Here is a 13,298-nt window from a genome sequence, read left to right as displayed (position 1 = left end):
TCATAAAAGATAACCATATATCACAAACATAAATAACTAAGTGCACGGTTCCTCCCAACTGTTAATAGCATCATTAGACCATCGTGGATCCTAGCCATCCCTTCGTGCGTAACATTTCAAAGCACTAAAGAGATCATCAGTATTAACATAGTAGGAATGTCACTCTTAAATATACTACATCATATATAGAAAGTAATATAACATGCAAATATAAGCATAAGATAACATCATCTAACATATGAAAATTATCTATGTAAGAAACATACTAGTAAATACATCTATCATAAGGTATATTATGTATCATAATGATTCAAGAACATAATGAAGATAAATACCAACCAAGAATACTCTAGCCATGGTGTTTCGGAGGAATCTCAAATGATAAGAGTGGAAAAATACTACCACCCGAGTGTGTGGTACCTAAGTGGTCCACTCCCACCATGTTGAGGAGATAATCTCAAGTCCCAAGTAGGCTATCAAAATCACATAGCACAAATCTCCATAAGTTTAGGAATCCTAAAAGTATACTAACTCAAAGGTTCCAATCACAAAATTGACATCTAATCCCAGAGGCACAATAATAAGTACACCACTAGAGGTACACAAAATCTATAGAGGAGACTCAGGCTACATACTAGGGAGTGTCATCACATGGCTGCTTGAGTTACCCTGGACTGGTTACTCTAAACCCTGGACCCTCAACATGGCACATGTGGAAACCAAGAAGCCCTCTCAAGAAGATGAGGCACTTCTCCCATCCTTAGTCTATACAAGCACTCAAGGCATGGGTGGTTTAAATATCTCTAACTTATCTTTTTAGTGTGTTTCCCCCCATAAATTTTAATTACTAGATTATCACTTATTACATAACTTGCATTAGGTTATCCTGGTACTGACCACTTTGGGCCCCGGACCCCTATGGAAGCCACTCCCATAGTCATGTACCTAGATAACCTCTCCTAAGCACATAAATCCACAGTTGTGTCCCATACAACAACACTCATAAAGATCAAACTCAGTTCCTTAATAGGCAACCTAAAAATAAGATTGTTCTCCCATCCAAGAACACATTAAAGCTCCACAAAATAAACCTCATAAATATAATCTCCAATATGAATCACAATATCCATTGGTTCTTAACAAGCAACCAAGAATATCTCAAAATAATACTGATCAAAGACTCCAAAATGGTTGAGTCAAACATGTCACAACATGACATCATCAAGAAATAAATCAACGTTTCAGTCCCATCATGGCGACTGGAAGCAATCCAAAGATAACTGATCGATGACTCAAAAATGGTTAAGTCAAGTGTCTAAGATACAAATAACTCAGCTTCACTCAAGAAGATTGATAAGCAATAACAATCAGTAAATACAAACATCTCATAGAGCATTCTATCACATTACCATGGTTGGGTTTATAAAGATCAAAATATGACATCATCATGACATCACAATCATAACCCCTGAGCCTCTGATAGATGTCCTATAACTGGTCAACACTAGTCAACCCAAAACCCAAAACAAGAAGCATATAGAATACACAATGCACACACATGTTTTGGTTTATTAAAATCACATAGCTGAATAATGTGTAGAGCTTTAGTTTTCATTTCAAATATAAATGTGTAAGGTTCTTCATTTGACCTACACGTCAACCCGTTTGTTTCTCCGATAACATTGTCCTTCCATTATTTAAAATTACATTCTAAGAATAACTTAAGGGTAAATACTTTACTCATTAAACTGATCATCATTGACCCTTAATTAAATTGTTCTCTTTATTTAACTAAGATCCATATTCTTATTGATTAACTCTTCTTTAATGTTACTTCAACTTTTCACATAAATCAAGGATCATTATTCGTTAAAATATAAGAAAACCAATTATCAATCTTCGAATAAGAAGATTATATCTTTATTAAAATGATCAAATAAATCAATCAATTAATATAGGTACACCATCCGTGACCTATTAACATTCTAATAGTTCTCAATTAAATATTACTAAGTCTCACTATTAAAATATCTAAGGTCATTATTCAAGTCATGAGAGTATGACTTGTCAACTTCGATGTAATTACTTAACAACTTCACTAAAAGAATCGATATTAGCATATCAATTAAACTTTATTACATAACTTAATTATTAATTAAATCTAATTAACTCTAATTAATTTAATTAATAATTACATATCCATGGCAACATTCCAATTAATATCAGTTGACTAATAACTAACTATAATTTTGTAAGTTAAAAGTCAACTATAATCTAGTACACAAATATTCATATTCATAGTTGAATAATAATAACTTGTTAATATTTAATAACAAGCTATATTGGGAATTTTATTAATAAATCTATAATGACACATTCGTCACTCTACAACAATGTTCCCATTTATATTTTAATAATAACAAGTTATAATAAATCTCCAATACCAAGTATTATTATCTCAAATAAGTTTCCCCTATGTACATTGATTCAGTTAATTGATACTCCAAATTATTAACCAATTCAATTTGATTAATATCTTTTACAGTACTTCAATCATTAACTAATCTCCTCTAGATTAACTCTGATCATATTAATTGATAACTATTTAAACTATTTATACTATTATTTATTAATAGTTTGTTAGACCCAACAAACATTAATAAATAATAAACTCATCAAAACTATTATTAATCGATCTAGAGAACTTTACATAAGCTTCATTAGCTAACTCTTAATACCATTAAGGTATATCAATAATTTAGTTAATAATATATAAGGTATTAATAATATCATAGTAATTCAAATTATAACAATGTTATAACAATGACTCCATGTCAATTAAATCTTAATCCATTATCATTAAAGTCTCCTCATTTAAAAACGTAATATAAAATTACCATCTCTAAATTATTTAATATATATTAAATACTATTTAATATACATTATAAAAATTCCACTATATAAACTATATTAAAATCTCTTTTCTTTTAATTTTCTCTCATTTAAAAATCCATTTACTTAGATTGACTAATAATTAATTACACTTCTTCTACTATTAACTAATCTTAATTAAATTTGATTTAATTAGATTAGATAATAAAACATATAAAACTAATGCATATTAATAAGATTCTAATAAGAGAAGATTGCAATAATATCTTTAATTCATTCCATGCTTTGATATATTATTTTTGTAAAGTTTAAGCATAAAGAACTCTTGGTGAGAAATGAAGAAATATCTGTCCTTGAATAAAACAGTCCCAGTACGAGGGCCATATCTCTCTAATGAACTATTGGATCAGGCTGAAATTGAAATATGTTGGAGAGGGCCAAGTTGCACCAATTCTGATTGGAGTAATCGAATAAATTCAATTATGATAAAAAGTTATGAATGATTGAGTTCGGGTCTATCCAAGGGGCAGCGACAGGATAATTTGTGATGAATTAAGAATTTCCTCTTAAAATAATTGTTCTCTAAATTTAACCATAAAAGGGTTTGTTCATACGCATCTAAAAATATAATTGATAGAAAGATTACATCTAATCATTCAAATTTTCACCATAAAATTTCTATTTTAATTCCAAATCTTGTCTTTCTAATTTAATATAAATTCGAGCCCAAACTCGATTCATATCTAATTATTTCTCCTTAATTGGATCTAGGGTTTTTCTATTATTTTCTTCTCAACCAAATAAATACATATCTAGTTTTCAATTTCAAATTGCAAATTCAATCACAAAGAGTATTCAGACACATATAATAGGCACGATGAAGACAAGAAGAGAAAGAGTGCAAAGAGAATATGCGAATATCACGAGTGCACCTGGACACTGATGCTAATTTGCCTTGCCTCAGAAGTCCATAGAGAATCCCTTTCTTCTCCAACATTCGCAATTCCTCCATGATCCAAGCCAACCGAAATTCTCACGTGACAAGAAGTGCTAGAAGAAGCATAGAAGCATGTAGAAAATATATGAGCATGTAGAAGCATATGACCTTCTCAAATGCATGTAAGCTTTGAAGCTTCCAATTTTTGCTTGAAGCTTGTAGCTTGTCCAAACACACTAGGAGAGCCTCTATTTAAAGGCCTCTAAGATGCATCTAGAGTGTCTCTAGAAACAACTAGAAGATAAGCATGACAACCAAGCATGAGTCTTCTCCAACCTTCTAGATAAGTCTTAAGGTTGTAGAGACCATGTGCTCAAATAAAATGCTAACTTCTAAGTGTAGACAACTTGTGCATTCTTAGAGTACAAACCCCTGTGTTGTCTACATGACAACTCTCGAGAATTTGCCAACTCCTATGTGAGCAAATATCAATATAATATTTAATTTACTTTTTCCAATTTAATTTATTTATTTATTAAATCTCATGCACTAACTTTAATAATTCCACTAATATATTTATATTTTAATCACATGAGATCTAGAATCCTTTAATAATTTTAAATATATTTTTCACTTTTAAATTTTATTTTCAAAACTTAATTGCTAAAATATTTATTAGCTTTAATAATATTATTATTTAGTCATTTATTTAAAAATGAACTCCAAATATATTATTATTAAAATAAATATTGTCACATTTCAAATTTAAACTTACAACTTTTATCTTCAAATTTAATTATTTTATTTAATTAATTTTCCAATTAATTAAATAAAATAAATATTAAAATATCATATTAATTTTCCATTAAATTAAACCATTAATTAAATATTTGAATTAGGCTTAATTAATAGAAAATACACCAAAGACTCATAAAGTGAAATACAAAAACCCATCATAGCCAAAATACATACAAAATCAAATCAAGGGTTAATATCACGAATTACGTTATCCGACGTATTCAGAGGGTACTCAACTCGGATACTTGTCCTAATTTTCAATTAGAACAAATGGCTTAAAGGGTTGGGATTTGGACTTGAGAATTTATCTCCCCTCTCTTATCATTGAGATAATGTGATAGGGTACGCTAATCTTGGCAATTCAGGGAAGTCGATACCCAGTACCTGCAACCATGCATGTACAAGCACAATATATACTAAACTAAATAGGCAATGGTAGGAAGTGGTGCATTGTGTAGATCCCGACTAGCAGGTGACTACAACTCCCTTCCTTAACCACATCAAACATGTCATACAAAAGCAAACACGCACACCATACACATGCAAGTATGGGATAAATATCCATAAGAAAAAACACACATGATAATAAATCATCTTACTAATCATCATTAATAACTACAAACACTGAAAATAATCATCATGCGTACATGAAATGTAAAGTTTAAGAAATCTCATCACATATTAACTGAATCCATAACATAATATCTGAAAGTCTCAACAATGCTACTAACCATCAACATAAAACAAGCCTTAAAAGAGTTTGACAAAAATGTGTCCTAGGGGCAAGCATTACAGAAATATACATATTTCTTAAATTATCAATTAGTAACCTGCTAAAGATAAATATTAGTTAAATTATGTGGATAAAAATATGTTAATTAGGTAAGCTAATACATTATTTTAGAAATTTTTTACAAAATATAATAAATTTAAAAACATATTACTTTAAACTAATTTAAACTAAGAGTATGATGGTAGACAATAAACTAACATCAATATATAGTTTTTTAATAAACTAATGATAACTATGAACTTATAATTTTACAATTTTAAAAACACATTTAATTCACTTATGAAATTCAATAGTGTAAGTTCCAACTAACTTCAAGTATTGCCTATTTATATCAAGTTGTTAAATTATTAAATTCATCCATTGTACAATTAATATTTTTAATACTTTTTAATAAAATAATGATAATTAAGAGTATGATCAAGTACAATTAAAAAAATATTTAATTCAAGATGAAATTCAATAGTTTGAAAAGAAGTTGATATTTAAGAATTGTAACATATTAAATTATCTTTGATACATATCTAGATCTAATGATTGTGTAAGTTCGAACTAACTTGTATTGCCTATTTAAATATCAAGTTGTAATTATTAAATTCATCCATGGTACAATTGATATTATTAATTTATATAGTTTTTTAATAAACTAATGATAACTAAGAGTATGATCGTATAATTAAAAACACATTTAATTCAGGATTAAATTCAATAGATTGAAAAGAAGTTGATATTTAAGAATTCTAACATATTAAATTATCTTTGATACATATCTAGATCTACTGACTGTGTAAGTTTGAACTAACTTGTATTGCCTATTTAAATATCAAGTTGTTATTATTAAATTCATCCATGGTACAATTAATATTATTAATTTATATAGTTTTTTAATAAACTAATGATAACTAAGAGTATGATCGCATAATTAAAAACACATTTAATTCAAGATGAAATTCAATAGTTTTAGGCAAGAGCCTACAACGCATCGGTAAATTGCCAGTCTCTCATTGGGGAGGTCTTGAGTTTGAATCTACTCACGATTAACACATAATAATAACTAATCTTAATAATAATAAAATAGCTAGGCTTTGGTCATTTACCTATTAAAAAAAAAATTAAAATAAAAAAAATTCAATAGTTTGAAAACAAGTTGATATTCAAATTATTATAAAATAAATCTCAAAAGTCAGTTCAACCATGATGTACACTTATAACATGTAATATCTTCTTATGATCTTCACTGTCTAGTCTCCACTTGTGACGTGCATGCTTAACTTTGACTAGATGTAGACAAAGCCCAGTAGTAACGACTAGGTTGCTATATTGTAAAACCTTGTTGTTAGGTTGATAATCAACAAAGTGTATTCCATGTTTGACTATTTTGTCTTGCTTCAAATATGTTCCCTCTATCACAATAGAACCTACACCACAAATTTAAGTTTTTTTAAATTTCATAAATATAAAGTTACCTAGATATATATATATAAAGAAAGTTACTTATGGGGAACAACATTCTATCACTTTCTTCAGGGTCATATAACTTTGTTCTCTCTACAATACATTGCAATAAATAATAACAGACACCTTAATGATTTCCAAGCTCAACAATCATTGCAAAGACATCTTCTACATAATAGGTATACGTGTGTATGTGTACAATACATATATAAGACAATTCAAATTGATAGTTAAATAACACTTGTTGAGATTAATTTTTATGATACTTACCCACTTTTACAAATCCAGAGATATGATTATAATCATCAGAAATCAATGGAATATCATCAAAATTTTCATCATCTTTATCAAATGTATTAGTAACATCAAGTGGTACCAAAATCCATGCACTTGTATATCCACATCATTGATTGATGCATTCTTCATAATCTTCATCAATGCAACTATCACAAAAACATGAATATTCTCTTGTCTTCAATGTCCAATTGCAATTATCTATACTCATGACTGAATGTAAGGAACATGTCTTTTCTATCCTCTTGAAACCATGCTTGTTTTTTCTATTAACACCTAAAAGTTCATTAAATTGAAAATATGGAAAAATTAGATTGAAACTTCAATGAATTGAAAAATAAAACTTAACAATAAAATTTTATAAATTGGGAAATCATTGTGTATGATGTCCCAACCTCATCTGAGAAAAAATGTGTCTTACACCATTCAGCAACATCATGTGCATCATTTACATGAACTCCTTGATAATTCATTTGATACTTTCGCAGAGCACATTTGATGCAAGCTCCAACACCATCATGTTCACCTTTTCCATGGCCACTCTCAAAAAAATTCCATATGTGTTTTATATTCTCATTACAATGATATCTACGTAATGCATAAAATGGTCTAGATGATTTGAACTATGTAGCACATCCATCAGACCAAACATAATGTTTATCAACATTTATGTTTCTTTCTTTCAAATAAGAAAAGAAGATATTGAAGCAATGTTTGACATAGTGAATGTCATGTTCTTTATCATCACTTATATAAAAAATGATATTCCTTTTTAATTACTTGTTCTTGAACTATACTCTAAACACCATCCAAATCTAATTGTGCATGTCTATAATAGATATGTACCATAATAGTGACCTACTTAGAAAAGTAATAATTTGATTGAATTGCTTTCTAATGAAAAAAGGAATAGTTCTCTGCAAAATCAACAACTGATACAGTCATTCCAAATGGTAAATTATCTCTCAAAGTTTGAAACTATTGTGCTTGCCACTTTGCAAAAAATTAATGATGAATATAAGGTTGAAGTCCATAAATGTTAGAACAAGTAACTCCTCTTCAACATATTCCAACCTTGTTTCATTCTTGACATACTTGTAACTTTTGCAATTCATTTTTTTTTTTTGCATCAATATTTTCAATTTTCAAATGAAATAGAATCAATTCATCACATGTTTCACATAATCCATTGATGCAATTTATTTGACCAGCTGGATCATCTATTTTGTCACATAGAATGGATGATATAAACTCACTTCTCCTACTAGGAGGAGCAACATGAAAACCATATGTGTCTTCTACAAACTTTTGAAATACCTGATAGTGGAGATCAAACTCAATATGATGACAACAACAACATGTTTTAAACACTTTGTTTGACCTCACAAAGTATGGCTTCAATTTTTCAAACAATTTTTACCCAACTTTTACATTAGGATGTTCACTACAAAATGACACATATAACTCACGATATGTTTGTGTCCAACCAATGTTTTGTATGATGTTCATATTGACTAGATGCAATCCTATGCCTGATAACATCTCTACTATTTGATGAAGGATGAGTGTTATCAATCCAAAATGATGTGACTAAATTTTTTAATGACTCTTCAATCCTATCAAAATGAGGTGCTCTATACATGATTGCTTAATTTCCCTCCATAGTACTGTCATCCACAATTAATCTTCATTTAACATGTTTTCTTATTATTTTCCTAATAAAACCCATTTTAGATGAAATTGAAGATATTTCTCTATTTTGGTTCATATTCTTATTTGCAATAAACATTAACATCACTTTTTTGCCAAGGACTTATCTTTAGTTTTAGAGTATTTTCCTATGTTTCTCAAACCTTGTTTAACATTTTTAATTAGATCAGTTTGCATGCTAGAAAATCTTCTCTTCTTTGATGTTGTGTCTACACCTAACAATTTCAATGCCTCTTGCAACTTCTTTTGTGTAGGAAAAATTGAAAGTAACTGAGCTTGTTCAAGTGTTTCAGTGTTATCAAATTGAGTCATAATTTCTCTTATCTTCATATTCATTGACATTTTCTTAGATAAACTTAATGGTTTAACAATAGCTACAAGATTTCTAAATTTATCCACATCCATTTTAAGTAAATGATCTATTTTTTTTGGAGAAATAGTATTCTTTATAGATTGGGCAATATTTAGGAGTTCATCCATACCAGTTCCTGCACTTGATCCTGACCCTTCTCTAACTTCTATTACTAGAATTTTTATAGAGAGAGATCTTGAGCCTTCTCCAACATTTGTTGTTTGAGATTCTACAAGATTCTAACCCTTCTCCAACTTCTATTATTTGAAGCTCTATAAGGAGTGATGTTGAACCTTCTTCAACATTCATTGTTTGATATTTTGTAGGAGTGTTCCTAACCTCTCTCCCATATGCACTTCTTCTACTTCTGTCAAGCCTTCTTCAACATTTCCTTCACCTTGTTGATTGGCTGCAACAAATTTATAAATAAATCAAATTAGATAAAAAAATAAGATTGAAACATAATTAAATTCAAAACCATTAAAAAAAATTAATATATAATTGCATACCTTGTTTAATTTGATGATAATGTGCCAAAATCTTCTAAAGATTTATTTGTTCTACTTCATCAGATCTCTTCCTTGCATATTTGTTTTGCCTTCCTTTCTTGTTTCCCATTATAAAATCATAAAATAAAATAAAAAAAGTTTACTCCTTGCCTCAAGATAAATTTCATGCAATAACTATATAAAAATGTTGTTGTATGAATTTGCAGTATGGCTTCACTATTTTTAAGCTAACCTATCTGAAGCCGACATCATCATTTTTATTTTTTACATGTTTGTGAGAACTCCAAATATTAGACATGCACGTGAACATGTGTTCATAGCGAACATGCTTTATATGCTCACAATGAATATTGTGTTCACGCAAACATGTAAAATTAATTTTCTTGGCCCTTTTTCTTTAATTTTTTTTTGGCTCTTTTGACACCCATAATTGTAGATGAATGATCTCCTACTATAAAATTAAAAATTCCAAAATGTGTTGCTCAGAGCAAGATTTTCAATGACTATAATTGTAATACATATTTTTATCATTAAGACTTTCAAATATGAGTTTAACTTATCATAGGTTCATTACCAATTGAACATCAACTAACTTCGACACTTCGAAAAAATTAGTAAATTAGGTCAACATTTTTTTTGAAAAATACTTAGGAAATAGCTTATTGAGATAGCTTTCTTTATTTTTTTTAAAAATATTTATGCTAAATTGACTTCAAGTTATCTGTGTCAAAATGAACGTATGTCTGAATTACAATTGGTGTCACTTCAAAACTTCATAAACTATACAATATTCAACCAAATTGAATCAAACCAAATCAATCCTCTAGATATTGATGTTACAAATCCAATGTCGAAAGAATTACCTCATTATCTTTTTTAGAAAAAAAATTATGTGTGTCAAATGGACTGTCGCTCTTTAAAAATATTGAATTTTATTATGTACCACTTTTCAGAGGAGAAGAAAAAATTGAAATAAATAATTTATTTTTTTAGATTAAAAAATATGGTTACAAATTTGAAATAGAGTACTAAAAATCACTAGTTTATGTCATCTCAAAATTATTTATAGTTTTAGAGATATAGTCACTCGAAAGTGAGGTTTGTTTCAAAAATATTGATTTCAGTGTCAAAATTGGTCAAAATGTGGAACCCATTATTGTGGGATCACCCAATATCTTGTAATTTATTGGTATAGGATGAATGCATAATTATAGTATTTCACAATTAATTTCTTGTAACACTCCTCTAGATATTAATGTTATAAAGAGCTATTCAATTAGATTATGACTATATTCTATAGAAAATTTGATTCATATGAATATTACTTTATATTGAGTTGTTTTAAACTATTTAAGATTTCTCCTAATTTAAATACAAAATCTAACTTCAAATCTATTCCTTCAAGTCCATTCAAGAAAATGAACAAACATTATTACCCTATTCCATGTTAAAGTTTCTACAAAAAATCCTAGCACTTGGACAAGAAAAGAAATTAGAAAATCTCACCTAATTATAGAGCCAAAATGCTCTCTAGATTTTGTATGGGAAACTTTAATTCCCAATTTTAGTAACAAGGAGTATTCTCTAAAAGATTCTCCTTACAAATTATTTTTTGGACACCTTTTTCAAATTATAAATATATAAATAAATAATTTTAAAAGGAAAAAAATAGAAACAATGGAAAATCCATTCTCTATCCTTCTTATATCTTATCCCCCTCACCCACTAAAATTTATTCTATAAATTTTAAACTCTACCTTTTTATTCCAATACTCCACCCTTGTCGACAAGGCCTTGGTATGTGTACACATATCCACATGTGCCCCCATGTCAATTGTTAGTGGGTTGAGCATTTCAAATGGGAGGTAGATGTTTGATAAATAGGGGGAGCACATTTGATTTGATGGATTTATTTTAAAACAAAAGTGGGGGGAACATGGGCCAGTCCATTACCTTTTAATTTCCCCTTCCCAATCACCAATCGCACAAATCCTACATTTTCTTTGGGCAACATGAAGGGTGGATAGTATAACATGCCCCACTTGGGTGAGGTGACATGTAAGTGTTTAGATGTTAAGGATAGGTTTGTGTAAAGTTAGTATGTTTGTTAAAGTCAATATGTTTATTAAGGTTATTGTGTGTAAGGTTAGTTATGATTAGGATGTTTTAATTAGTTTAGTATTGTTTTAGCTATTTTAGATTTTGACATATTAATGTTGTGTCTTTCAAAAGGGTCTTATAGGTGTTTTGCTTTTAAGAAAAAGGGGATAAATTTATTAATGCTTGAGGCTTAGCTTTTAAATTTAAATGTTTTAATGCACTTTGGGAATTTGACTTTCATTTTTATCATTGTGTATGATAAATTTAATTATGTTGGTGGAGCATTTGTGAACATTATACTATTAGGTAGTATTAGGGCTAAATCGAAATATGGTTACAAGTAAGAAGTTAGTTTAGATAACTATGTTAAAGGTTGGATTGATATTATAAATTGAATTAACATAAGGAACTATAATATATTATTCAAAAAGAAATTAAATATGGTGTTTTAATTTTTTATATAGGCACTTGAAAGTTGTTTTAACTCTTATTACAAAGGATATTGAATCAAATGGTCATTGAAAGAACATTAGGTTGATAACCCGATAGTGATTAGGAATATGATCTAAGGATGAAAAAAATGTCATAAATAATGCAATAATCCATATTTAATATTTTTAAGTAGTAAACTAAGTTATGTTAATAATGGAAATTAAGGATCAAGGTATTTGGTGAACTTATCAAAGATCCAAAACCTGTTCACCTAGGATATTGAATCGACACACCAAATGAATATGACATAACTTGGCAACCTAATATAACTTATGAAACTTTATGAATTCAATAATGTCACTTAAAAAATGGTCAAATTAAGGTTGACTTAGTCAAAAATTAGGGTTTATTCAACCCTAACTCAGTGTTCCTATAACACCTTGACTTGAGTAATCTACATCCATACAATATGGTTTAAATAACAACTTTGCATCTTATTGAGAATAATAAAATCTCACTTTTAATCCTTTGTCAACTTTCCATAACCTATTCAATGTAGTTTATAATAAAATAGTGGTTTAAATAATTAAGAAAAAAAAATCCATTTATTTTTGTCCCGATATTTTGGGCATGACAAAACACTCCTGAGAATTGACTCCATATTCATTTGTGACAATTGATGAGATAACTTCATCATCTTCTTGAAAGGCTACAAATGGATCTCTTGTTATCATCATAAGTTGGTGAAGTGAATTAAGTTTTGGTTTATCATCTCCCACATTAGGCCAGACTGTTTGATCATCTTGCAACAAAGGTTGAGCAGGGGAGTATAGGGTCAAATTCTTGGTATGCATACCATTAGATATTGTCATCTTACTAGACCTATAAGCTATATTAGAATTTGTAGTGGCTAGCCATGATCTTTTGAGGATGATGGGATACTCACACACATGATGAGGGCTTGAAGAAATGACCACTCATCAACAAAACACCAAGTTGGGGTAAAATGCAAAATCTTGAAATTTGGCT

Source organism: Cupressus sempervirens, chromosome 6 (assembly GCF_028749045.1).
Source record: "Cupressus sempervirens isolate cs-2001-9-10 chromosome 6, ASM2874904v1, whole genome shotgun sequence".
NCBI lineage: Eukaryota > Viridiplantae > Streptophyta > Pinopsida > Cupressales > Cupressaceae > Cupressus > Cupressus sempervirens.
This window is presented reverse-complemented; position numbering follows the sequence as displayed.